We start from the raw sequence: 22,906 nt of genomic DNA, 5'->3' as shown, positions 1-22,906 counted from the left end.
TCGCTGGCAGGCCCTGGCCTCCTTCCAATTCAAGTTGGAGGTCTTTAGAAAAGGAGATGTTGTCTCCCCCGTGAACGGTTTCAGATCCTGATAATTAGCCCAGCGTGGAGAGTCGAAGAGGTTGTTGGAATCCCGGTCACGAAGCCCCCAAATATGATAGGTGAAAATTCACCCTCAAGTTACTTCAGGACTCCAGAGTTGTCAATCAGTATATTTATTCAACAAGAGCAATTGCAATCGGGCTCACTCACAGCACAAGGATGAAAGTGAAGCAATGATAAACACATCGCACAAGGTTTATATAGACAGAAGTTGAGCATTCAGCAGGGAAAACCACGTGGTGGATTTTCTCACGTCGGAGGCAAGGATGGAAATTTTGCCCAAGGTCGGAAGAAGCACAGTTCGTCCCTTATTATCACTTCTGGTCTAAACATACTCTTGTACAAAATGCAGACTAAGTGGCACCTAATATTCTAACTTACACAGGAACACAGAAAAGCCATGTCCCTGTTAAAGAGAAAAGCATATAAGATAATTATTAAAACAAGGCACTTGATTCATATATTCAAAAGTCATTAACAGTGTTTGGTAATTATCTCCATCAGTTTGATTACATGACAGTTGGAAATCTTTTTGTCGCCTTTCTCATGCCAACATTTGGGACAGGCTGTCCATCTTACAACAAGACAAAGACAAAAACAAAGACAAAGAAAAAGACCGCGTGGCCTAATGGATAAGGCGTCTGACTTCGAATCAGAAGATTGAGGGTTCGAGTCCCTTCGTGGTCGTATCTTTGCTAATATCCCAATAGGCAGAAATGCCAGAAGTGTTGCAAGCAAAATAGCCTCTATGTGATGTTCTGGTCAACTATAGACATCTGAATAATAGGAAAATCGTTAGGAATTTCAGTTGGCAATATCTCGCTGTCAAGATATCTGACAAGAGAATGTTGATTACATGACAGTTGGAAATCTTTTTGTCGCCTTTCTCATGCCAACATTTGGGACAGGCTGTCCATCTTACAACAAGACAAAGACAAAACAAAGACAAAGAAAAAGACTGCGTGGCCTAATGGATAAGGCGTCTGACTTCGAATCAGAAGATTGAGGGTTCGAGTCCCTTCGTGGTCGTATCTTTGCTAATATCCCAATAGGCAGAAATGCCAGAAGTGTTGCAAGCAAAATAGCCTCTATGTGATGTTCTGGTCAACTATAGACATCTGAATAATAGGAAAATCGTTAGGAATTTCAGTTGGCAATATCTCGCTGTCAAGATATCTGACAAGAGAATGTTTGATTACATGACAGTTGGAAATCTTTTTGTCGCCTTTCTCATGCCAACATTTGGGACAGGCTGTCCATCTTACAACAAGACAAAGACAAAAACAAAGACAAAGAAAAAGACCGCGTGGCCTAATGGATAAGGCGTCTGACTTCGAATCAGAAGATTGAGGGTTCGAGTCCCTTCGTGGTCGTATCTTTGCTAATATCCCAATAGGCAGAAATGCCAGAAGTGTTGCAAGCGAAATAGCCTCTATGTGATGTTCTGGTCAACTATAGACATCTGAATAATAGGAAAATCGTTAGGAATTTCAGTTGGCAATATCTCGCTGTCAAGATATCTGACAAGAGAATGTTTGATTACATGACAGTTGGAAATCTTTTTGTCGCCTTTCTCATGCCAACATTTGGGACAGGCTGTCCATCTTACAACAAGACAGAGACAAAAACAAAGACAAAGAAAAAGACTGCGTGGCCTAATGGATAAGGCGTCTGACTTCGAATCAGAAGATTGAGGGTTCGAGTCCCTTCGTGGTCGTATCTTTGCTAATATCCCAATAGGCAGAGATGCCAGAAGTGTTGCAAGCGAAATAGCCTCTATGTGATGTTCTGGTCAACTATAGACATCTGAATAATAGGAAAATCGTTAGGAATTTCAGTTGGCAATATCTCGCTGTCAAGATATCTGACAAGAGAATGTTTGATTATATGACAGTTTGGAAATCTTTTTGTCGCCTTTTCTCTTGCCAACATTTGGGACAGGCTGTCCATCTTACAACAAGACAAAGACAAAAACAAAGACAAAGAAAAAGACCGCGTGGCCTAATGGATAAGGCGTCTGACTTCGAATCAGAAGATTGAGGGTTCGAGTCCCTTCGTGGTCGTATCTTTGCTAATATCCCAATAGGCAGAAATGCCAGAAGTGTTGCAAGCAAAATAGCCTCTATGTGATGTTCTGGTCAACTATAGACATCTGAATAATAGGAAAATCGTTAGGAATTTCAGTTGGCAATATCTCGCTGTCAAGATATCTGACAAGAGAATGTTTGATTACATGACAGTTGGAAATCTTTTTGTCGCCTTTCTCATGCCAACATTTGGGACAGGCTGTCCATCTTACAACAAGACAAGACAAAAACAAAGACAAAGAAAAAGACTGCGTGGCCTAATGGATAAGGCGTCTGACTTCGAATCAGAAGATTGAGGGTTCGAGTCCCTTCGTGGTCGTATCTTTGCTAATATCCCAATAGGCAGAAATGCCAGAAGTGTTGCAAGCAAAATAGCCTCTATGTGATGTTCTGGTCAACTATAGACATCTGAATAATAGGAAAATCGTTAGGAATTTCAGTTGGCAATATCTCGCTGTCAAGATATCTGACAAGAGAATGTTTGATTACATGACAGTTGGAAATCTTTTTGTCGCCTTTCTCATGCCAACATTTGGGACAGGCTGTCCATCTTACAACAAGACAAAGACAAAAACAAAGACAAAGAAAAAGACCGCGTGGCCTAATGGATAAGGCGTCTGACTTCGAATCAGAAGATTGAGGGTTCGAGTCCCTTCGTGGTCGTATCTTTGCTAATATCCCAATAGGCAGAAATGCCAGAAGTGTTGCAAGCGAAATAGCCTCTATGTGATGTTCTGGTCAACTATAGACATCTGAATAATAGGAAAATCGTTAGGAATTTCAGTTGGCAATATCTCGCTGTCAAGATATCTGACAAGAGAATGTTTGATTACATGACAGTTGGAAATCTTTTTGTCGCCTTTCTCATGCCAACATTTGGGACAGGCTGTCCATCTTACAACAAGACAAAGACAAAAACAAAGACAAAGAAAAAGACCGCGTGGCCTAATGGATAAGGCGTCTGACTTCGAATCAGAAGATTGAGGGTTCGAGTCCCTTCGTGGTCGTATCTTTGCTAATATCCCAATAGGCAGAAATGCCAGAAGTGTTGCAAGCAAAATAGCCTCTATGTGATGTTCTGGTCAACTATAGACATCTGAATAATAGGAAAATCGTTAGGAATTTCAGTTGGCAATATCTCGCTGTCAAGATATCTGACAAGAGAATGTTTGATTACATGACAGTTGGAAATCTTTTGTCGCCTTTCTCATGCCAACATTTGGGACAGGCTGTCCATCTTACAACAAGACAAAGACAAAAACAAAGACAAAGAAAAAGACTGCGTGGCCTAATGGATAAGGCGTCTGACTTCGAATCAGAAGATTGAGGGTTCGAGTCCCTTCGTGGTCGTATCTTTGCTAATATCCCAATAGGCAGAAATGCCAGAAGTGTTGCAAGCAAAATAGCCTCTATGTGATGTTCTGGTCAACTATAGACATCTGAATAATAGGAAAATCGTTAGGAATTTCAGTTGGCAATATCTCGCTGTCAAGATATCTGACAAGAGAATGTTTGATTACATGACAGTTGGAAATCTTTTTGTCGCCTTTCTCATGCCAACATTTGGGACAGGCTGTCATCTTACAACAAGACAAAGACAAAAACAAAGACAAAGAAAAAGACCGCGTGGCCTAATGGATAAGGCGTCTGACTTCGAATCAGAAGATTGAGGGTTCGAGTCCCTTCGTGGTCGTATCTTTGCTAATATCCCAATAGGCAGAAATGCCAGAAGTGTTGCAAGCGAAATAGCCTCTATGTGATGTTCTGGTCAACTATAGACATCTGAATAATAGGAAAATCGTTAGGAATTTCAGTTGGCAATATCTCGCTGTCAAGATATCTGACAAGAGAATGTTTGATTACATGACAGTTGGAAATCTTTTTGTCGCCTTTCTCATGCCAACATTTGGGACAGGCTGTCCATCTTACAACAAGACAAAGACAAAAACAAAGACAAAGAAAAAGACCGCGTGCCTAATGGATAAGGCGTCTGACTTCGAATCAGAAGATTGAGGGTTCGAGTCCCTTCGTGGTCGTATCTTTGCTAATATCCCAATAGGCAGAAATGCCAGAAGTGTTGCAAGCAAAATAGCCTCTATGTGATGTTCTGGTCAACTATAGACATCTGAATAATAGGAAAATCGTTAGGAATTTCAGTTGGCAATATCTCGCTGTCAAGATATCTGACAAGAGAATGTTTGATTACATGACAGTTGGAAATCTTTTTGTCGCCTTTCTCATGCCAACATTTGGGACAGGCTGTCCATCTTACAACAAGACAAAGACAAAAACAAAGACAAAGAAAAAGACCGCGTGGCCTAATGGATAAGGCGTCTGACTTCGAATCAGAAGATTGAGGGTTCGAGTCCCTTCGTGGTCGTATCTTTGCTAATATCCCAATAGGCAGAAATGCCAGAAGTGTTGCAAGCGAAATAGCCTCTATGTGATGTTCTGGTCAACTATAGACATCTGAATAATAGGAAAATCGTTAGGAATTTCAGTTGGCAATATCTCGCTGTCAAGATATCTGACAAGAGAATGTTTGATTACATGACAGTTGGAAATCTTTTTGTCGCCTTTCTCATGCCAACATTTGGGACAGGCTGTCCATCTTACAACAAGACAAAGACAAAAACAAAGACAAAGAAAAAGACCGCGTGGCCTAATGGATAAGGCGTCTGACTTCGAATCAGAAGATTGAGGGTTCGAGTCCCTTCGTGGTCGTATCTTTGCTTAATATCCCAATAGGCAGAAATGCCAGAAGTGTTGCAAGCAAAATAGCCTCTATGTGATGTTCTGGTCAACTATAGACATCTGAATAATAGGAAAATCGTTAGGAATTTCAGTTGGCAATATCTCGCTGTCAAAGATATCTGACAAGAGAATGTTTGATTACATGACAAGTTGGAAATCTTTTTGTCGCCTTTCTCATGCCAACATTTGGGACAGGCTGTCCATCTTACAACAAGACAAAGACAAAAACAAAGACAAAGAAAAAAGACCGCGTGGCCTAATGGATAAGGCGTCTGACTTCGAATCAGAAGATTGAGGGTTCGAGTCCCTTCGTGGTCGTATCTTTGCTAATATCCCAATAGGCAGAAATGCCAGAAGTGTTGCAAAGCAAAATAGCCTCTATGTGATGTTCTGGTCAAACTATAGACATCTGAATAATAGGAAAATCGTTAGGAATTTCAGTTGGCAATATCTCGCTGTCAAGAATATCTGACAAGAGAATGTTATTACATGACAGTTGGAAATCTTTTTGTCGGCCTTTTCTCATGCCAACATTTGGGACAGGCTGTCCATCTTACAACAAGACAAAGACAAAAACAAAGACAAAGAAAAAGACCGCGTGGCCTAATGGATAAGGCGTCCTGACTTCGAATCAGAAAGATTGAGGGTTCGAGTCCCTTCGTGGTCGTATCTTTGCTAAATATCCCAATAGGCAGGAAATGCAGAAGTGTTGCAAGCGAAAATAGCCTCTATGTGGATGTTCTGGTCAACTATAGACATCTGAATAATAGGAAAATCGTTAGGAATTTCAGTTGGCAATATCTCGCTGTCAAGATATCTGACAAGAGAATGTTTTGATTACATGACAGTTGGAAATCTTTTTGTCGCCTTTCTCATGCCACATTTGGGACAGGCTGTCCATCTTACAACAAGACAAAGACAAAAACAAAGACAAAGAAAAAGACCGCGTGGCCTAATGGATAAGGCGTCTGACTTCGAATCAGAAGATTGAGGGTTCGAGTCCCTTCGTGGTCGTATCTTTGCTAATATCCCAATAGGCAGAAATGCCAGAAGTGTTGCAAGCAAAATAGCCCTCTATGTGATGTTCTGGTCAAACTATAGACATCTGAATAATAGGAAAATCGTTAGGAATTTCAGTTGGCAATATCTCGCTGTCAAGATATTCTGACAAGAGAATGTTTGATTACAGGACAGTTGGGAAAATCTTTTGTCGCCTTTCTCATGCCAACATTTGGGACAGGCTGTCCATCTTACAACAAGACAAAGACAAAAACAAAGACAAAGAAAAGACCGCGTGGCCTAATGGATAAGGCGTCTGACTTCGAATCAGAAGATTGAGGGTTCGAGTCCCTTCGTGGTCGTATCTTTGCTAATATCCCAATAGGCAGAAATGCCAGAAGTGTTGCAAGCGAAATAGCCTCTATGTGATGTTCTGGTCAACTATAGACATCTGAATAATAGGAAAATCGTTAGGAATTTCAGTTGGCAATATCTCGCTGTCAAGATATTCTGACAAGAGAATGTTTGATTACATGACAGTTGGAAATCTTTTTGTCGCCTTTCTCATGCCAACATTTGGGGACAGGCTGTCCATCTTACAACAAGACAAAGACAAAAACAAAGACAAAGAAAAAGACCGCGTGGCCTAATGGATAAGGCGTCTGACTTCGAATCAGAAGATTGAGGGTTCGAGTCCCTTCGTGGTCGTATCTTTGCTAATATCCCAATAGGCAGAATGCCAGAAGTGTTGCAAGCAAAATAGCCTCTATGTGATGTTCTGGTCAACTATAGACATCTGAATAATAGGGAAAATCGTTAGGAATTTCAGTTGGCAATATCTCGCTGTCAAGATATTCTGACAAGAGAATGTTTGATTACATGACAGTTGGAAATCTTTTTGTCGCCTTTCTCATGCCAACATTTGGGACAGGCTGTCCATCTTACAACAAGACAAAAGACAAAACAAGACAAAGAAAAAGACCGCGTGGCCTAATGGATAAGGCGTCTGACTTCGAATCAGAAGATTGAGGGTTCGAGTCCCCTTCGTGGTCCGTATCTTTGCTAATATCCCAATAGGCAGAAATGCCAGAAGTGTTGCAAGCAAAAATAGCCTCTATGTGATGTTCTGGTCAACTATAGACATCTGAATAATAGGAAAATCGTTAGGATTTCAGTTGGCAATATCTCGCTGTCAAGATATCTGACAAGAGAATGTTTGATTACATGACAGTTGGAAATCTTTTTGTCGCCTTTCTCATGCCAACATTTGGGACAGGCTGTCCATCTTACAACAAGACAAAGACAAAAACAAAGACAAAGAAAAAGACCGCGTGGCCTAATGGATAAGGCGTCTGACTTCGAATCAGAAGATTGAGGGTTCGAGTCCTTCGTGGTCGTATCTTTGCTAATATCCCAATAGGCAGAAATGCCAGAAGTGTTGCAAGCAAAATAGCCTCTATGTGATGTTCTGGTCAACTATAGACATCTGAATAATAGGAAAATCGTTAGGAATTTCAGTTTGGCAATATCTCGCTGTCAAGATATCTGACAAGAGAATGTTTGATTACATGACAGTTGGAAATCTTTTTGTCGCCTTTCTCATGCCAACATTTGGGACAGGCTGTCCATCTTACAACAAGACAAAGACAAAAACAAGACAAAGAAAAAGACCGCGTGGCCTAATGATAAGGCGTCTGACTTCGAATCAGAAGATTGAGGGTTCGAGTCCCTTCGTGGTCGTATCTTTGCTAATATCCCAATAGGCAGAAATGCCAGAAGTGTTGCAAGCAAAATAGCCTCTATGTGATGTTCTGGTCAACTATAGACATCTGAATAATAGGAAAATCGTTAGGAATTTCAGTTGGCAATATCTCGCTGTCAAGATATCTGACAAGAGAATGTTTGATTACATGACAGTTGGAAATCTTTTTGTCGCCTTTCTCATGCCAACATTTGGGACAGGCTGTCCATCTTACAACAAGACAAAAACAAAGACAAAGAAAAAGACCTGCGTGGCCTAATGGATAAGGCGTCTGACTTCGAATCAGAAGATTGAGGGTTCGAGTCCCTTCGTGGTCGTATCTTTGCTAATATCCCAATAGGCAGAAATGCCAGAAGTGTTGCAAGCAAAATAGCCTCTATGTGATGTTCTGGTCAACTATAGACATCTGAATAATAGAAAATCGTTAGGAATTTCAGTTGGCAATATCTCGCTGTCAAGATATCTGACAAGAGAATGTTGATTACATGACAGTTGGAAATCTTTTTGTCGCCTTTCTCATGCCAACATTTGGACAGGCTGTCCATCTTACAACAAGACAAAGACAAAAACAAAGACAAAGAAAAAGACCGCGTGGCCTAATGGATAAGGCGTCTGACTTCGAATCAGATTGTTCGAGTCCCTTCGTGGTCGTATTTGCTAATATCCCAATAGGCAGAAATGCCAGAAGTGTTGCAAAGCAAAATAGCCTCTATGTGATGTTCTGGTCAACTATAGACATCTGAATAAAAGGAAAATCGTTAGGAATTTCAGTTGGCAATATCTCGCTGTCAAGATATCTGACAAGAGAATGTTTGATTACATGACAGTTGGAAATCTTTTTTGTCGCCTTTCTCATGCCAACATTTGGGACAGGCTGTCCATCTTACAACAAGACAAGACAAAAACAAAGACAAAGAAAAGACCGCGTGCGCCTAATCGTATCTTTGCTAATATCCCAATAGGCAGAAATGCCAGAAGTGTTGCAAGCGAAATGCCTCTATGTGATGTTCTGGTCAACTATAGACATCTGAATAATTAGGAAAATCGTTAGGAATTTCAGTTGGCAATATCTCGCTGTCAAGATATCTGACAAGAGAATGTTTGATTACATGACAGTTGGAAATCTTTTTGTCGCCTTTCTCATGCCAACATTTGGGACAGGCTGTCCATCTTACAACAAGACAAAGACAAAAACAAAGACAAAGAAAAGACCGCGTGGCCTAATGGATAAGGCGTCTGACTTCGAATCAGAAGATTGAGGGTTCGAGTCCCTTCGTGTCGTATCTTTGCTAATATCCAATAGCAGAGATGCCAGAAGTGTTGCAAGTGAAATAGCCTCTATGTGATGTTCTGGTCAACTATAGACATCTGAATAATAGGAAAATCGTTAGGAATTTCAGTTGGCAATATCTCGCTGTCAAGATACCTGACAAGAGAATGTTTGATTACATGACAGTTGGAAATCTTTTTGTCGCCTTTCTCATGCCAAAATTTGGGACAGGCTGTCCATCTTACAACAAGACAGAGACAAAACAAAGACAAAGAAAAAGACTGCGTGGCCTAATGGATAAGGCGTCTGACTTCGAATCAGAAGATTGAGGGTTCGAGTCCCTTCGTGGTCGTATCTTTGCTAATATCCCAATAGGCAGAGATGCCAGAAGTGTTGCAAGCGAAATAGCCTCTATGTGATGTTCTGGTCAACTATAGACATCTGAATAATAGGAAAATCGTTAGGAATTTCAGTTGGCAATATCTCGCTGTCAAGATATCTGACAAGAGAATGTTTGATTACATGACAGTTGGAAATCTTTTTGTCGCCTTTCTCATGCCAACATTTGGGACAGGCTGTCCATCTTACAACAAGACAAAGACAAAAAAAGACAAAGAAAAAGACCGCGTGGCCTAATGGATAAGGCGTCTGACTTCGAATCAGAAGATTGAGGGTTCGAGTCCCTTCGTGGTCGTATCTTTGCTAATATCCCAATAGGCAGAAATGCCAGAAGTGTTGCAAGCAAAATAGCCTCTATGTGATGTTCTGGTCAACTATAGACAATCTGAATAATAGGAATCGTTAAGAATTTCAGTTCAGTTGGAAATCTTTTTGTCGCCTTTTCTCATGCCAACATTTGGGACAGGCTGTCCATCTTACAACAAGACAAGACAAAAACAAAGACAAAGAAAAAGACCGCGTGGCCTAATGGATAAGGCGTCTGACTTCGAATCAGAAGATTGAGGGTTCGAGTCCCTTCGTGGTCGTATCTTTGCTAATATCCCAATAGGCAGAGATGCCATGTTGCAAGCGAAATAGCCTCTATGTGATGTTCTGGTCAACTATAGACATCTGAATAATAGGAAAATCGTTAGGAATTTCAGTTGGCAATATCTCGCTGTCAAGATACCTGACAAGAGAATGTTTGATTACATGACAGTTGGAAATCTTTTTGTCGCCTTTCTCATGCCAAATTTGGGACAGGCTGTCCATCTTACAACAAGATAGAGACAAAAACAAGACAAAGAAAAAGACTGCGTGGCCTAATGGATAAGGCGTCTGACTTCGAATCAGAAGATTGAGGGTTTGAGTCCCTTCGTGGTCGTATCTTTGCTAATATCCCAATAGGCAGAGATGCCAGAAGTTTTGCAAGCGAAATAGCCTCTATGTGATGTTCTGGTCAACTATAGACATCTGAATAATAGGAAAATCGTTAGGAATTTCAGTTGGCAATATCTCGCTGTCAAGATATCTGACAAGAGAATGTTTGATTACATGACAGTTGGAAATCTTTTTGTCGCCAACATTTGGGACAGGCTGTCCATCTTACAACAAGACAAAGACAAAAACAAAGACAAAGAAAAAGACCGCGTGGCCTAATGGATAAGGCGTCTGACTTCGAATCAGAAGATTGAGGGTTCGAGTCCCTTCGTGGTCGTATCTTTGCTAATATCCCAATAGGCAGAGATGCCAGAAGTGTTGCAAGTGAAATAGCCTCTATGTGATGTTCTGGTCAACTATAGACATCTGAATAATAGGAAAATCGTTAGGAATTTCAGTTGGCAATATCTCGCTGTCAAGATACCTGACAAGAGAATGTTTGATTACATGACAGTTGGAAATCTTTTTGTCGCCTTTCTCATGCCAAAATTTGGGACAGGCTGTCCATCTTACAACAAGACAGAGACAAAAACAAAGACAAAGAAAAAGACTGCGTGGCCTAATGGATAAGGCGTCTGACTTCGAATCAGAAGATTGAGGGTTCGAGTCCCTTCGTGGTCGTATCTTTGCTAATATCCCAATAGGCAGAGATGCCAGAAGTGTTGCAAGCGAAATAGCCTCTATGTGATGTTCTGGTCAACTATAGACATCTGAATAATAGGAAAATCGTTAGGAATTTCAGTTGGCAATATCTCGCTGTCAAGATATCTGACAAGAGAATGTTTGATTACATGACAGTTGGAAATCTTTTTGTCGCCTTTCTCATGCCAACATTTGGGACAGGCTGTCCATCTTACAACAAGACAAAGACAAAAACAAAGACAAAGAAAAAGACCGCGTGGCCTAATGGATAAGGCGTCTGACTTCGAATCAGAAGATTGAGGGTTCGAGTCCCTTCGTGGTCGTATCTTTGCTAATATCCCAATAGGCAGAAATGCCAGAAGTGTTGCAAGCAAAATAGCCTCTATGTGATGTTCTGGTCAACTATAGACATCTGAATAATAGGAAAATCGTTAAGAATTTCAGTTGGCAATATCTCGCTGTCAAGATATCTGACAAGAGAATGTTTGATTACATGACAGTTGGAAATCTTTTTGTCGCCTTTCTCATGCCAACATTTGGGACAGGCTGTCCATCTTACAACAAGACAAAGACAAAAACAAAGAAAAAGACCGCGTGGCCTAATGGATAAGGCGTCTGACTTCGAATCAGAAGATTGAGGGTTAGAGTCCCTTCGTGGTCGTATCTTTGCTAATATCCCAATAGGCAGAAATGGCAGAAGTGTTGCAAGCAAAATACCTCTATGTTGCGTCATCAGTGATGTTCTGGTCAACTATAGACATCTGAATAATAGGAAAATCGTTAGGAATTTCAGTTGGCAATATCTCGCTGTCAAGATATCTGACAAGAGAATGTTTGATTACATGACAGTTGGAAATCTTTTTGTCGCCTTTCTCATGCCAACATTTGGGACAGGCTGTCCATCTTACAACAAGACAAAGACAAAAACAAAGACAAAGAAAAAGACCGCGTGGCCTAATGGATAAGGCGTCTGACTTCGAATCAGAAGATTGAGGGTTCGAGTCCCTTCGTGGTCGTATCTTTGCTAATATCCCAATAGGCAGAAATGCCAGAAGTGTTGCAAGCAAAATAGCCTCTATGTGATGTTCTGGTCAACTATAGACATCTGAATAATAGGAAAATCGTTAGGAATTTCAGTTGGCAATATCTCGCTGTCAAGATATCTGACAAGAGAATGTTTGATTACATGACAGTTGGAAATCTTTTTGTCGCCAACATTTGGGACAGGCTGTCCATCTTACAACAAGACAAAGACAAAAACAAAGACAAAGAAAAAGACCGCGTGGCCTAATGGATAAGGCGTCTGACTTCGAATCAGAAGATTGAGGGTTCGAGTCCCTTCGTGGTCGTATCTTTGCTAATATCCCAATAGGCAGAGATGCCAGAAGTGTTGCAAGTGAAATAGCCTCTATGTGATGTTCTGGTCAACTATAGACATCTGAATAATAGGAAAATCGTTAGGAATTTCAGTTGGCAATATCTCGCTGTCAAGATACCTGACAAGAGAATGTTTGATTACATGACAGTTGGAAATCTTTTTGTCGCCTTTCTCATGCCAAAATTTGGGACAGGCTGTCCATCTTACAACAAGACAGAGACAAAAACAAAGACAAAGAAAAAGACTGCGTGGCCTAATGGATAAGGCGTCTGACTTCGAATCAGAAGATTGAGGGTTCGAGTCCCTTCGTGGTCGTATCTTTGCTAATATCCCAATAGGCAGAGATGCCAGAAGTGTTGCAAGCGAAATAGCCTCTATGTGATGTTCTGGTCAACTATAGACATCTGAATAATAGGAAAATCGTTAGGAATTTCAGTTGGCAATATCTCGCTGTCAAGATATCTGACAAGAGAATGTTTGATTACATGACAGTTGGAAATCTTTTTGTCGCCTTTCTCATGCCAACATTTGGGACAGGCTGTCCATCTTACAACAAGACAAAGACAAAAACAAAGACAAAGAAAAAGACCGCGTGGCCTAATGGATAAGGCGTCTGACTTCGAATCAGAAGATTGAGGGTTCGAGTCCCTTCGTGGTCGTATCTTTGCTAATATCCCAATAGGCAGAAATGCCAGAAGTGTTGCAAGCAAAATAGCCTCTATGTGATGTTCTGGTCAACTATAGACATCTGAATAATAGGAAAATCGTTAGGAATTTCAGTTGGCAATATCTCGCTGTCAAGATATCTGACAAGAGAATGTTTGATTACATGACAGTTGGAAATCTTTTTGTCGCCTTTCTCATGCCAACATTTGGGACAGGCTGTCCATCTTACAACAAGACAAAGACAAAAACAAAGAAAAAGACCGCGTGGCCTAATGGATAAGGCGTCTGACTTCGAATCAGAAGATTGAGGGTTAGAGTCCCTTCGTGGTCGTATCTTTGCTAATATCCCAATAGGCAGAAATGGCAGAAGTGTTGCAAGCAAAATAACCTCTATGTTGCGTCATCAGTGATGTTCTGGTCAACTATAGACATCTGAATAATAGGAAAATCGTTAGGAATTTCAGTTGGCAATATCTCGCTGTCAAGATATCTGACAAGAGAATGTTTGATTACATGACAGTTGGAAATCTTTTTGTCGCCTTTCTCATGCCAACATTTGGGACAGGCTGTCCATCTTACAACAAGACAAAGACAAAAACAAAGACAAAGAAAAAGACCGCGTGGCCTAATGGATAAGGCGTCTGACTTCGAATCAGAAGATTGAGGGTTCGAGTCCCTTCGTGGTCGTATCTTTGCTAATATCCCAATAGGCAGAAATGCCAGAAGTGTTGCAAGCAAAATAGCCTCTATGTGATGTTCTGGTCAACTATAGACATCTGAATAATAGGAAAATCGTTAGGAATTTCAGTTGGCAATATCTCGCTGTCAAGATATCTGACAAGAGAATGTTTGATTACATGACAGTTGGAAATCTTTTTGTCGCCTTTCTCATGCCAACATTTGGGACAGGCTGTCCATCTTACAACAAGACAAAGACAAAAACAAAGACAAAGAAAAAGACTGCGTGGCCTAATGGATAAGGCGTCTGACTTCGAATCAGAAGATTGAGGGTTCGAGTCCCTTCATGGTCGTATCTTTGCTAATATCCCAAAAGGCAGAGATGCCAGAAGTTTTGCAAGCGAAATAGCCTCTATGTGATGTTCTGGTCAACTATAGACATCTGAATAATAGGAAAATCGTTAGGAATTTCAGTTGGCAATATCTCGCTGTCAAGATATCTGACAAGAGAATGTTTGTGATAGGTGAAAATTCACCCTCAAGTTACTTCAGGACTCCAGAGTTGTCAATCAGTATATTTATTCAACAAGAGCAATTGCAATCGGCTCACTCACAGCACAAGGATGAAAGTGACAGCAATGATAAACACATCGCACAAGGTGGTTTATATAGACAGAAGTTGAGCATTCAGCAGGGAAAACCACGTGGTGGATTTCTCACGTCGGAGGCAAGGATGGAATTTTGCCCAAGGTCGGAAGAAGCACAGTTCGTCCCTTATTATCACTTCTGGTCTAAACATACTCTTGTACAAAATGCAGACTAAGTGGCACCTAATATTCTAATTACACAGGAACACAGAAAAGCCATGTCCCTGTTAAAGAGAAAAGCATATAAGATAATTATTAAAACAAGGCACTTGATTCATATATTCAAAAGTCATTAACAGTGTTTGGTAATTATCTCCATCAATCCACCCTTTTATCCGTTTCAATGGATAATCAAAATTACAATCATAATCACAAATCAACATTATAAGCGTACATTATCAATTTCAATGGATAACCTCAAAATCATCACTCTGAGCTTCTTCACATGGATTTTCGGAACAGAGATCATTACTGAGCATTATTCATCTACCTTCGTAAGTAATTATCAAGCAAAATTTCCATCAGAGGCACAAGCGCTCTGTATTTGTAAGGCAAGGTATTGGTTGTCAGCAGTGTTAATCATTCCAGTCACCATCTTCCGTATACAGGGTACAACACAGCATGCACAGGTTGCCAACAGACACAGAATAACCAAAATCACTCCCACACAAGACATCAAAATTTCTTCCCATGAGGAAAACATTCTTGGCAGGGCACCGAACCAATCCTGCGTGCCAATTCCCTCTTGCATTTTGTCTGACAACTTTTGCATCTTTTGTAGGATCAGATCTAAGTCTTTCCCATCTCCGGTGTTGTCAGGGACATATGTGCAACATTGGTCCGTACCAAGCATGACACAAATGCCTCCATTCATGGCAGTGAGAATTTCAAGCACAGCTGTGTTTTGTCGTGTTACCCTGGAGTTTGCTTGTAGTTCTTCTCTGATCTTTTGTAGTCCGTCTCTGGTCAGGTTTTGGAACTTCATCTCAGTGTAGTAAAGGAAGTTAATCCAGTCTGTGTGTGCTCCGATGACGCACCAGGGGCAAAGGGTAGATGCCAGGCCATTCGCTGCTGGGTTCAAGGCCTTGTAGTAGTCTGGAATGCCTCGGGGAATGCCCAGGCCGTCGAACCAGATCCCGCTGTCATCCCCTGCTTCTCTCCTCCCTCGTACGGAATGCATTGGAACGTTCCTCAGGTACTGGTGAGTCTTGGACCTGGGGGTAATCTGAAAGGGTTGTACTAACATTGTTCTAGCACAAGTTCCAGACCAACCCACAGGCAGTGTAGCTCTTAGTTTTCCTTCCCCACATAACCACCACATATCAGCTATGGCTATATCCTGTACTTCAAGAAGTCTGCCATTCAAACACATCCCCGCTGTTCTACATTCACTGGAAGTATTTAACTGTATTTCTCTCCCATTATCAAGCACATGTGTAATGGTCTTACATTGTGTCCAGTGTCCTAGGTGTGCATCGTTCTTTTCCCCAGGTTTCAAATAGCATTCAAACAGGGCATCTTTGCTAATAATGTGTGGAGGTGGTGCAACATTGTCTGGCATGTAGGGCCAATTAAAATGTGAACAGTCATGCTGTATAGCTGTATCATTAAACGCCCTATTTCCCATCATCAGCAAACATTCTGCAGAACACATTGGCTGTCGTATGTAGTTACATTGGGCAGGAAGTTGTGAACAGTCTTTTCTACGACACGAAGCGTCCGCTAGATGGCACATCTTACACGTGCACTTGTTATCTAGGAGTAATTTGACATGTTCCTTCCAGGCTTCAGTTTCTAAAAATTCTTTATCACAGTGATCTATGTCATAAGGTACAGGGGTCGCCAGGAGTGGTTTGGTCGGCACCCTGGGCCCTGCACAGACTAAACAGTCACCTTGTGGTATGTGCGTTCGGACGGTCTGATTTACCCATTTCCACCATGGATGATCTTTAGCCAGGTCCCATCTTGGATATTCGTCCAGGGCTGGTCTCTGCTGTCTCATCCATAAGTATGTTAATAGAACAACAATGTAAAATCCTACAGTCGTTGCTAAGAGTCCCCCACATACCTTGGCCCACTTTGAGTAACCTCCCATGACTTTACAGAGGAAGAGACCTCTCACTCCACAATTTCCACTAGGTTCTAATCCCCCAGGACAGTACTGTATCTTCTGCCAGCGGTTGAGACGAATAGAATCTAAACATCTAAACCCCTTTGTAGGCTGGTCTTCTGTCACAGTGGGCACTCCCTGGAAACAGCAAAGAAAGATGATCTTTATTCCTCTGCCTCAGCCGTGTGCAGGCTTACCCGTTTACAGTGAGTCAGATGTATCCACGTGGCTCTCTCGGCTATTTTGACTGCGGTAGGTGTTGACAGTAGCACTTGCGTATGGCCCTACCCACCGGGGCGAGTGCCAATGTTTCTTTTGAGACTTTTGGTTAGAACCCAATCTCCTGGTCCGACCTTGAATTCAGCCTCACAGTGTGTCCGCGGAGGGGAGAGAAGTCTGAGAGCATTTAGTTTTGACAACATCTTTGCCATGTACTCTGAAAGTGTGTATTCAATCTCTTCGTCTGTTTTAGCAAATGGTTTTAAGAGCTGGGGCAGTATAGGGGTCTTTCCATACATCATTTCAAATGGTGACAATCCTTTTGCTGACTTAACTACATGCATGCTTAGTTCCACTAATGGTAAACAATGGACCCATCCTTTGCCCGTATCTTGCATTGCTTTCCTTAGTTTGCTTTTAATCGTTGATTTGTCCTTTCCACCAGTCCTGCTGACTGAGGGTGGTATGAACAGTGATTTTTCAGTTCTATCCCCATTTGTACGCTGATCAAACGCAGTGTTTGGTTCACAAAATGAGGACCATTATCACTGTAGATCCTGGTAGGAATTCCGAATTTAGGGGATAATTCCCGCACATAATGCCTTGGCTACTGCATGAGCATCTGCCTTCTTACTTGGAAATACTTCTACCCATCTAGTAAACACATCTACTATGACTAGGCAATATTTCTTCCCCTCATCCAGGTTTAGTTCAATGAAATCCATGCACAGATATTCAAAAAGGATATTGTGGTTCTGGAAACTTGCCAGGTTTCGGTCTGAAGTTCCCCTGTGGATTATGTCTTTGCACAGATTAAACATCTTTCACAAAAATGCTTTGAATAAGAAGTAAATCCATAGGTAGTAAAGATCTTAATCTACCTCATAGCACATCCCACCCTTTGAGATATGAGTCACCCCATGACTCAATGTCGCAACATATCTGTACAGTGCTTTCGGTAAGATTGGCATGTTTCCATTTTCCCACAGGCCTTCGGTCAGTTTGCTTTGCTCCGTGTTTTAACCACAATCTTTTTTCGTGTTTTGGTGCTTGGTGTTGCCATGTCTTTTCAATATTGTGAGGTCTAATTCTTCAATTGTGTATCTGTCAGATGGTTGTTGCAGTGCGGCCTGTTTTGCGGCTTCGTCTGCTTTGTGGTTTCCCAATGAAACCGGGTCTTTTGCATGTGTGGTGCGCAGCGCACTTCATGATTGCCACTGCTTTTGGAAGTTGTAGTGCTGATATCAGTTCTAGTATCAGGTCTCTATGTGTGATAGGTTTACCTGTAGATGTGATCATTCCCCTGTTTGCCCACTGACCTGCGAACACATGGCATTGTGGAGAAAGCATAGTTGCTATCTGTGTAGATATTAACTGTCTTTTCAGTACCAAGCTTGCATGCTCAGTAAGGGCAATCAGTTCCGCTGCCTGTGCGGAATAGTGGGGAGGTAGTGGCTCTGCCTTCAAGGTTTTCTCTGCTGTGACTACAGCGTAAACCCGTTGCATTACTGCCATCAAGGTTCTTTTTGCTTGAACCATCAACAAACATAGTTAAATCAGCTTCTGGAAAAGGCATATCTCGTAGGTCAGCTCTGGCTGCCATTGTCTTATCTGTCTCAGCAACACAATCATGTGGGTTCCCATCCTCTGCCGTAGGTAAAAGTGTAGCTGGGTTTAAAGTCACACAGCGCTCAATAGTGATATGAGGCTGCGAGAGCAAAACAGTCATGCAAGATAAGTGTCTGGCTGGTGACATGTAAGCATGTTTTTGTTGTAGCAACAAAACAGATACCGCATGTGGAACCTTCAGTGATAAGTGGACTGTATAGTACAATAGGAGCAGAGGCCTGCACCGCCAAGGCTGCAGCCACTACTGCTTGTAAACATTCAGACATTGCTTGGGCTACTGGATCTAGCCGTGTGGAATAATATGCCACTGGTCTCAACTTAAGTCCCCACTCCTGCATTAACAAAGATGTCATATAACCTTTTTTACAGTCTACGGCTTGTATGAACGGCTTGTCGTGTCATGGATGTGCTAAGACAGCAGAACTAACCAAAAGTTTGCTTAATGTGATCAAATGCTTGCCTAGCCTCCTCAGTCCATTCAATAAGATCTCTGCTGACATGGGTTGAGAATAAATTAAACTCTGTAATATTTGTGTCTCCAACGCATAGTTAGGAATCCACTGTCTACAGAAGTTAGTTATTCCCAAAAAGGACATCATCTGTTTCTTTGTCTGTGGTTGGGGTGCTGCTAAAATAGCTTTCTTTCTCTCTGGGTCTAGTGAGCGACCCAGTGCTGAGATAACATAGCCCAGATATTTAACTTCAGTGGACCACAGCTGTAACTTGTTTTTACTGGCTTTGTGGCCTTGTTCCGCTAAAAATTTCAATAAGGCTATGGTATCTTGTTTACAAGTCTCCTGATCAGGGGATGAGACAAGGATGTCATCAACATAAAGGAGGAGATTACTAAGTCCAGGTGGTGTGAATTTAGCTAAGTTTGAGCTCATGGCCTGTGAAAATATAGTGGGTGATTCACAGTACCCTTGTGGTAGCCGAGTCCAAGTCCAGCGTTTTCCCTCAAAAGTGAAGGCAAACCAGAACTGGCACTCGGGTTTCACTGTAATTGAAAAAAATGCATTTGCTAAGTCAATTACAGAAAAATGAGTCGCATTCTTAGGTATTTCATTTAACAGAGTGCTGGGGTCAGGTACAATGGGAGCTCTGGGAATGACTGCAAGATTTACTGCTTTTAAATCCTGCACCATTCGCCAACTCTGTGAGGGGGGTGCCTTTTTTACAGGAAAAATCGGTGTGTTACATGGGGAGTCTGGGCAAGGTATTATTACCCCTCTTTCTCTGAGTGTTTTGAACACAGGAGCTATGCCTTCTATGGCTTCTCTTCTTAATGGGTATTGTCTTTGATAAGGTCGATATGACCCTTTAGGTGTTATCTCAACAGGAGCTATGCCAGTTATTTTACCTACATCCGCAGGCCCTTGTGACCATAACTGTTTGGGGAGACAATTTAGCTCAGTTTCCTCCTCAGTGGTCAGATAAACTGTTTGTCACTCCTTTATCAGCCCCTCACCCTCTTGCTCACTGACCCTTATCGGCTTTAAGGCCATATGTTGTTGGAACAACTCCAATCCCCAACCCACACATAACATCTCTTCCTAGTAAATTAATGGGGCATGTTTTTGAAACAATAATCTGACATTGAGCTGTTTTGCCCGTTTGCGGGTCTTCGAAGACAATAGGATCGGTGTACGGCTCAGTTTCGAGATGCCCAGAGGCGGATCTGACTATGACTTTCTCTCCAGACAATCTCACCGTGCCCGTCATGTCTTTCTCTCTGAGTACTGTTCTGCAGGCACCAGAGTCACACAAAAATGTCATTGTTTTTCCTGCCATTATCAGTGTAAGTCTTGCGCTGTTTGGAGTAGCCATTAAAGCAAAGACATTTTCATAATCAATGTTTAAAATTTCCTCTGTGTCATTGTCTTCTAAGTAACCCTCAGTCGGGCTGGGAGGAGGTGGCCACCTCTCTCCAGCTGTTACGTCTAGTCATTGTCTTCTGTCCTCCCTTTCCCTAGGAACTCTGTTGTCATCCCTTTCCCAATTAACTCCGTTGTCATGTCTTTCCCTTTGAGCTCTGTTGTGGCAGTCTTTGGCCCAATGCCCGTCTTTCCCACATACATAACAGTAATTCTCCCAGTTTTCTGACCTTCTATTTCCCTTGTTTCCTCCTCTTCTTCCTCCCCCTTTTCTTCTATTAGATTGCCCCCTGCGTGTCGTCTCACGGTCTGTTTGTACCTCATGGATTTCAAATTTGTTAACCATTTTCTTTTCTTTCTCTAGGATAAAGCTTTCTGCATGAGCAGCCATTTGCTTAACAGGGTTAAACCCGTTCTTTTGCCATTGTATCAGATGTTTTTTTATAAACGTGCTGATTTCCGTTCTCATCCCTCCCATGAATGCATTTTTTAACTGCATTGCGTAAGGCCCTTCATCTTCCCATACAGGTGGTTCGGTCATCCCACTATGTACTTTGAAAATTTTCCTTAGTCTTTCTAAGTATTCTTGAATTGTTTCTTTTTCTTTTTGCATACAATCAGCTATCTTAGAGAAGTCTGCGTGTCCACGGAAATGTTGTTGTATTCTCCCTATGAGGGCGTCTATTCTAGTCCAATACTCACTGGTATTGTCTTGTGAATAGTTCAGTGGTCTGCCGTTCTGGCCGATCGCAGTCCAGGTATCAGCGACCTGGTACCACTCTATTCCCAGGACTTCTCTGACACATGTCTCGAACTCAGCTGCGTTCGGACGGAAACTGTCTGCCATCAGTCTTAGCTTTGCAATGCAATCTTCTGGGCCATCTTTAGGGTGTGGTATGTCAGCGGTTACGCTTTTCACATCGTTTATTGTCCAAGCTCTATATACGAATACTGTAGGATTAGTGTCTTGATCCCCTGCATTAGGGTTTGGCATTTCTATCATCGGAGCAATTAGATCATTTTCTTCAGCTTCGATAAGTGGATCATTTCCTAACAGTCTATTTGTATTTGCTTTTCTGTTATCTCTAACACGTTGGGAGAATCTTCCTCTAGGAGGTTGTCCGGGGGTTACAGGGCGTAGCACTGTATTTGTTGGGTTGTCAATAGTTCCCCATGAAAACGGATCTATTGGAGCCGGAAGTGGTGGATATATTGCTGGAATAGGGATAAGCACAGGAGGTTGCTCCTCATTCGCTCTGCCAGTTATGTCCATCACTGGTGTATCATCAATCTGAATAAGCAGAGGAGGTTGCTCCTCTGCTCTCCTAGTTCTGCCTATCACTGGTGCATCATTATCCTCATTTGCTTTGTAAGCAATCAGGTGTTGTTGTATCTTTTGTAATTGTTCGTTTACTGACTCTCTTTGATTAGTGGCTCTCCTTTTCGCTACACCATGCCATATTTGGGCCTCCCTTAACCCAAGTTTTTCTTGCATGTGGTTATCACCACAGGCCTTCTCTCTGATTTTTTGTATCAAGTCAGCAGTTGCCTCTACTTTTAGCTCTCCCTCAAATCCAAAAATCTTTTTTCCACATATGTCTATGCCTTACACAGTCAGCGCTTGCTTGTATTGCCATATGTTTCATATCCCCCTCTAACTGGGATATGTCATCAATTTTAGATCCCTTGTTTCCCATTTTTAATTATTGTTAAAACTCTTTAGTCTAAAACAACACAAGGTAAGAGGGAACGGATAGACCTTTAAAAGACTTCTCCGGAGTCGTCTAGAAATAGGTCTAGAGAGTTTGTACAGGCTTCCAGTGGCCAAGGGGATATATCTCTCATTTACCCCGAAGAGTTTGTACAGGCTTCCAGTGGCCAAGGGGATATATCTCTCATTTACCCCGAAGAGTTTGTACAGGCTTCCAGTGGCCAAGGGGATATATCTCTCATTTACCCCGAAGAGTTTGCGGAGGACCCCCTACCACGCAGGTTTATCTCTCATTCACACCCTGAAGAGTTTGCGGAGGACCCCCTACCACGCAGGTTTATCTCTCATTTACAACCTTTTTACACAGCTAGCAAATTCGTTCAACACACGAGGCAAGCAGGAATATCTCTAACAAGTCTGTAACCTTAAAGAATTCCTTCTCTACCCCGCGGAGAACAGGCAACACAGCCCCACTCGAAGACACGTGTACACAAAACCGAAACAAACAATAAACCAACAATATACTCACAAACAGCTCGGAGTCCACCCCCTACAGTCCGATTCAGTTCCTTCACTCTCGGCTCTCCTCGCTGGCAGGCCCTGGCCTCCTTCCAATTCAAGTTGGAGGTCTTTAGAAAAGGAGATGTTGTCTCCCCCGTGCACGGTTTCAGATCCTGATAATTAGCCCAGCGTGGAGAGTCGAAGAGGTTGTTGGAATCCCGGTCACGAGCCCCCAAATATGATAGGTGAAAATTCACCCTCAAGTTACTTCAGGACTCCAGAGTTGTCAATCAGTATATTTATTCAACAAGAGCAATTGCAATCGGGCTCACTCACAGCACAAGGATGAAAGTGAAGCCATGATAAACACATCGCACAAGGTTTATATAGACAGAAGTTGAGCATTCAGCAGGGAAAACCACGTGGTGGATTTCTCACGTCGGAGGCAAGGATGGAAGTTTTGCCCAAGGTCGGAAGAAGCACAGTTCGTCCCTTATT

The 22,906-nt window shown here is 42.0% G+C and overlaps 27 non-coding genes across 27 annotated transcripts; all 27 read left to right on the top strand.

Moving 5' to 3' along the window:
• The first annotated feature begins 715 nt into the window (after window positions 1–715).
• trnar-ucg lies at window positions 716–788 on the top strand. Its single transcript has one exon. It is a non-coding gene; the product is annotated as a tRNA-Arg (tRNA).
• A 269-nt stretch (window positions 789–1,057) lies between these two features.
• trnar-ucg lies at window positions 1,058–1,130 on the top strand. Its single transcript has one exon. It is a non-coding gene; the product is annotated as a tRNA-Arg (tRNA).
• Window positions 1,131–1,401: 271 nt separating this feature from the next.
• Window positions 1,402–1,474, top strand: trnar-ucg. Its single transcript has one exon. It is a non-coding gene; the product is annotated as a tRNA-Arg (tRNA).
• Window positions 1,475–1,745: 271 nt separating this feature from the next.
• trnar-ucg lies at window positions 1,746–1,818 on the top strand. Its single transcript has one exon. It is a non-coding gene; the product is annotated as a tRNA-Arg (tRNA).
• Window positions 1,819–2,091: 273 nt separating this feature from the next.
• On the top strand, window positions 2,092–2,164 carry trnar-ucg. Its single transcript has one exon. It is a non-coding gene; the product is annotated as a tRNA-Arg (tRNA).
• A 270-nt stretch (window positions 2,165–2,434) lies between these two features.
• Window positions 2,435–2,507, top strand: trnar-ucg. Its single transcript has one exon. It is a non-coding gene; the product is annotated as a tRNA-Arg (tRNA).
• A 271-nt stretch (window positions 2,508–2,778) lies between these two features.
• On the top strand, window positions 2,779–2,851 carry trnar-ucg. Its single transcript has one exon. It is a non-coding gene; the product is annotated as a tRNA-Arg (tRNA).
• A 271-nt stretch (window positions 2,852–3,122) lies between these two features.
• On the top strand, window positions 3,123–3,195 carry trnar-ucg. Its single transcript has one exon. It is a non-coding gene; the product is annotated as a tRNA-Arg (tRNA).
• A 270-nt stretch (window positions 3,196–3,465) lies between these two features.
• Window positions 3,466–3,538, top strand: trnar-ucg. Its single transcript has one exon. It is a non-coding gene; the product is annotated as a tRNA-Arg (tRNA).
• A 270-nt stretch (window positions 3,539–3,808) lies between these two features.
• On the top strand, window positions 3,809–3,881 carry trnar-ucg. The gene has a single exon. It is a non-coding gene; the product is annotated as a tRNA-Arg (tRNA).
• A 614-nt stretch (window positions 3,882–4,495) lies between these two features.
• trnar-ucg lies at window positions 4,496–4,568 on the top strand. Its single transcript has one exon. It is a non-coding gene; the product is annotated as a tRNA-Arg (tRNA).
• A 271-nt stretch (window positions 4,569–4,839) lies between these two features.
• On the top strand, window positions 4,840–4,912 carry trnar-ucg. The gene has a single exon. It is a non-coding gene; the product is annotated as a tRNA-Arg (tRNA).
• A 275-nt stretch (window positions 4,913–5,187) lies between these two features.
• trnar-ucg lies at window positions 5,188–5,260 on the top strand. The gene has a single exon. It is a non-coding gene; the product is annotated as a tRNA-Arg (tRNA).
• Window positions 5,261–5,883: 623 nt separating this feature from the next.
• On the top strand, window positions 5,884–5,956 carry trnar-ucg. Its single transcript has one exon. It is a non-coding gene; the product is annotated as a tRNA-Arg (tRNA).
• Window positions 5,957–6,230: 274 nt separating this feature from the next.
• On the top strand, window positions 6,231–6,303 carry trnar-ucg. The gene has a single exon. It is a non-coding gene; the product is annotated as a tRNA-Arg (tRNA).
• A 273-nt stretch (window positions 6,304–6,576) lies between these two features.
• Window positions 6,577–6,649, top strand: trnar-ucg. Its single transcript has one exon. It is a non-coding gene; the product is annotated as a tRNA-Arg (tRNA).
• Window positions 6,650–9,252: 2,603 nt separating this feature from the next.
• trnar-ucg lies at window positions 9,253–9,325 on the top strand. Its single transcript has one exon. It is a non-coding gene; the product is annotated as a tRNA-Arg (tRNA).
• Window positions 9,326–9,594: 269 nt separating this feature from the next.
• On the top strand, window positions 9,595–9,667 carry trnar-ucg. The gene has a single exon. It is a non-coding gene; the product is annotated as a tRNA-Arg (tRNA).
• A 219-nt stretch (window positions 9,668–9,886) lies between these two features.
• trnar-ucg lies at window positions 9,887–9,959 on the top strand. The gene has a single exon. It is a non-coding gene; the product is annotated as a tRNA-Arg (tRNA).
• A 598-nt stretch (window positions 9,960–10,557) lies between these two features.
• On the top strand, window positions 10,558–10,630 carry trnar-ucg. The gene has a single exon. It is a non-coding gene; the product is annotated as a tRNA-Arg (tRNA).
• Window positions 10,631–10,901: 271 nt separating this feature from the next.
• Window positions 10,902–10,974, top strand: trnar-ucg. Its single transcript has one exon. It is a non-coding gene; the product is annotated as a tRNA-Arg (tRNA).
• A 271-nt stretch (window positions 10,975–11,245) lies between these two features.
• trnar-ucg lies at window positions 11,246–11,318 on the top strand. Its single transcript has one exon. It is a non-coding gene; the product is annotated as a tRNA-Arg (tRNA).
• A 620-nt stretch (window positions 11,319–11,938) lies between these two features.
• Window positions 11,939–12,011, top strand: trnar-ucg. The gene has a single exon. It is a non-coding gene; the product is annotated as a tRNA-Arg (tRNA).
• Window positions 12,012–12,271: 260 nt separating this feature from the next.
• Window positions 12,272–12,344, top strand: trnar-ucg. The gene has a single exon. It is a non-coding gene; the product is annotated as a tRNA-Arg (tRNA).
• Window positions 12,345–12,615: 271 nt separating this feature from the next.
• trnar-ucg lies at window positions 12,616–12,688 on the top strand. The gene has a single exon. It is a non-coding gene; the product is annotated as a tRNA-Arg (tRNA).
• Window positions 12,689–12,959: 271 nt separating this feature from the next.
• trnar-ucg lies at window positions 12,960–13,032 on the top strand. Its single transcript has one exon. It is a non-coding gene; the product is annotated as a tRNA-Arg (tRNA).
• Window positions 13,033–13,653: 621 nt separating this feature from the next.
• trnar-ucg lies at window positions 13,654–13,726 on the top strand. The gene has a single exon. It is a non-coding gene; the product is annotated as a tRNA-Arg (tRNA).
• Window positions 13,727–22,906: the final 9,180 nt, after the last annotated feature.

Source organism: Clupea harengus, unplaced genomic scaffold (assembly GCF_900700415.2).
Source record: "Clupea harengus unplaced genomic scaffold, Ch_v2.0.2, whole genome shotgun sequence".
In the NCBI taxonomy this organism is placed as follows: Eukaryota; Metazoa; Chordata; class Actinopteri; order Clupeiformes; family Clupeidae; genus Clupea; species Clupea harengus.
The sequence above is the reverse complement of the archived record's forward strand: the minus strand, read 5'-3'. Positions and strand labels throughout refer to the sequence as shown.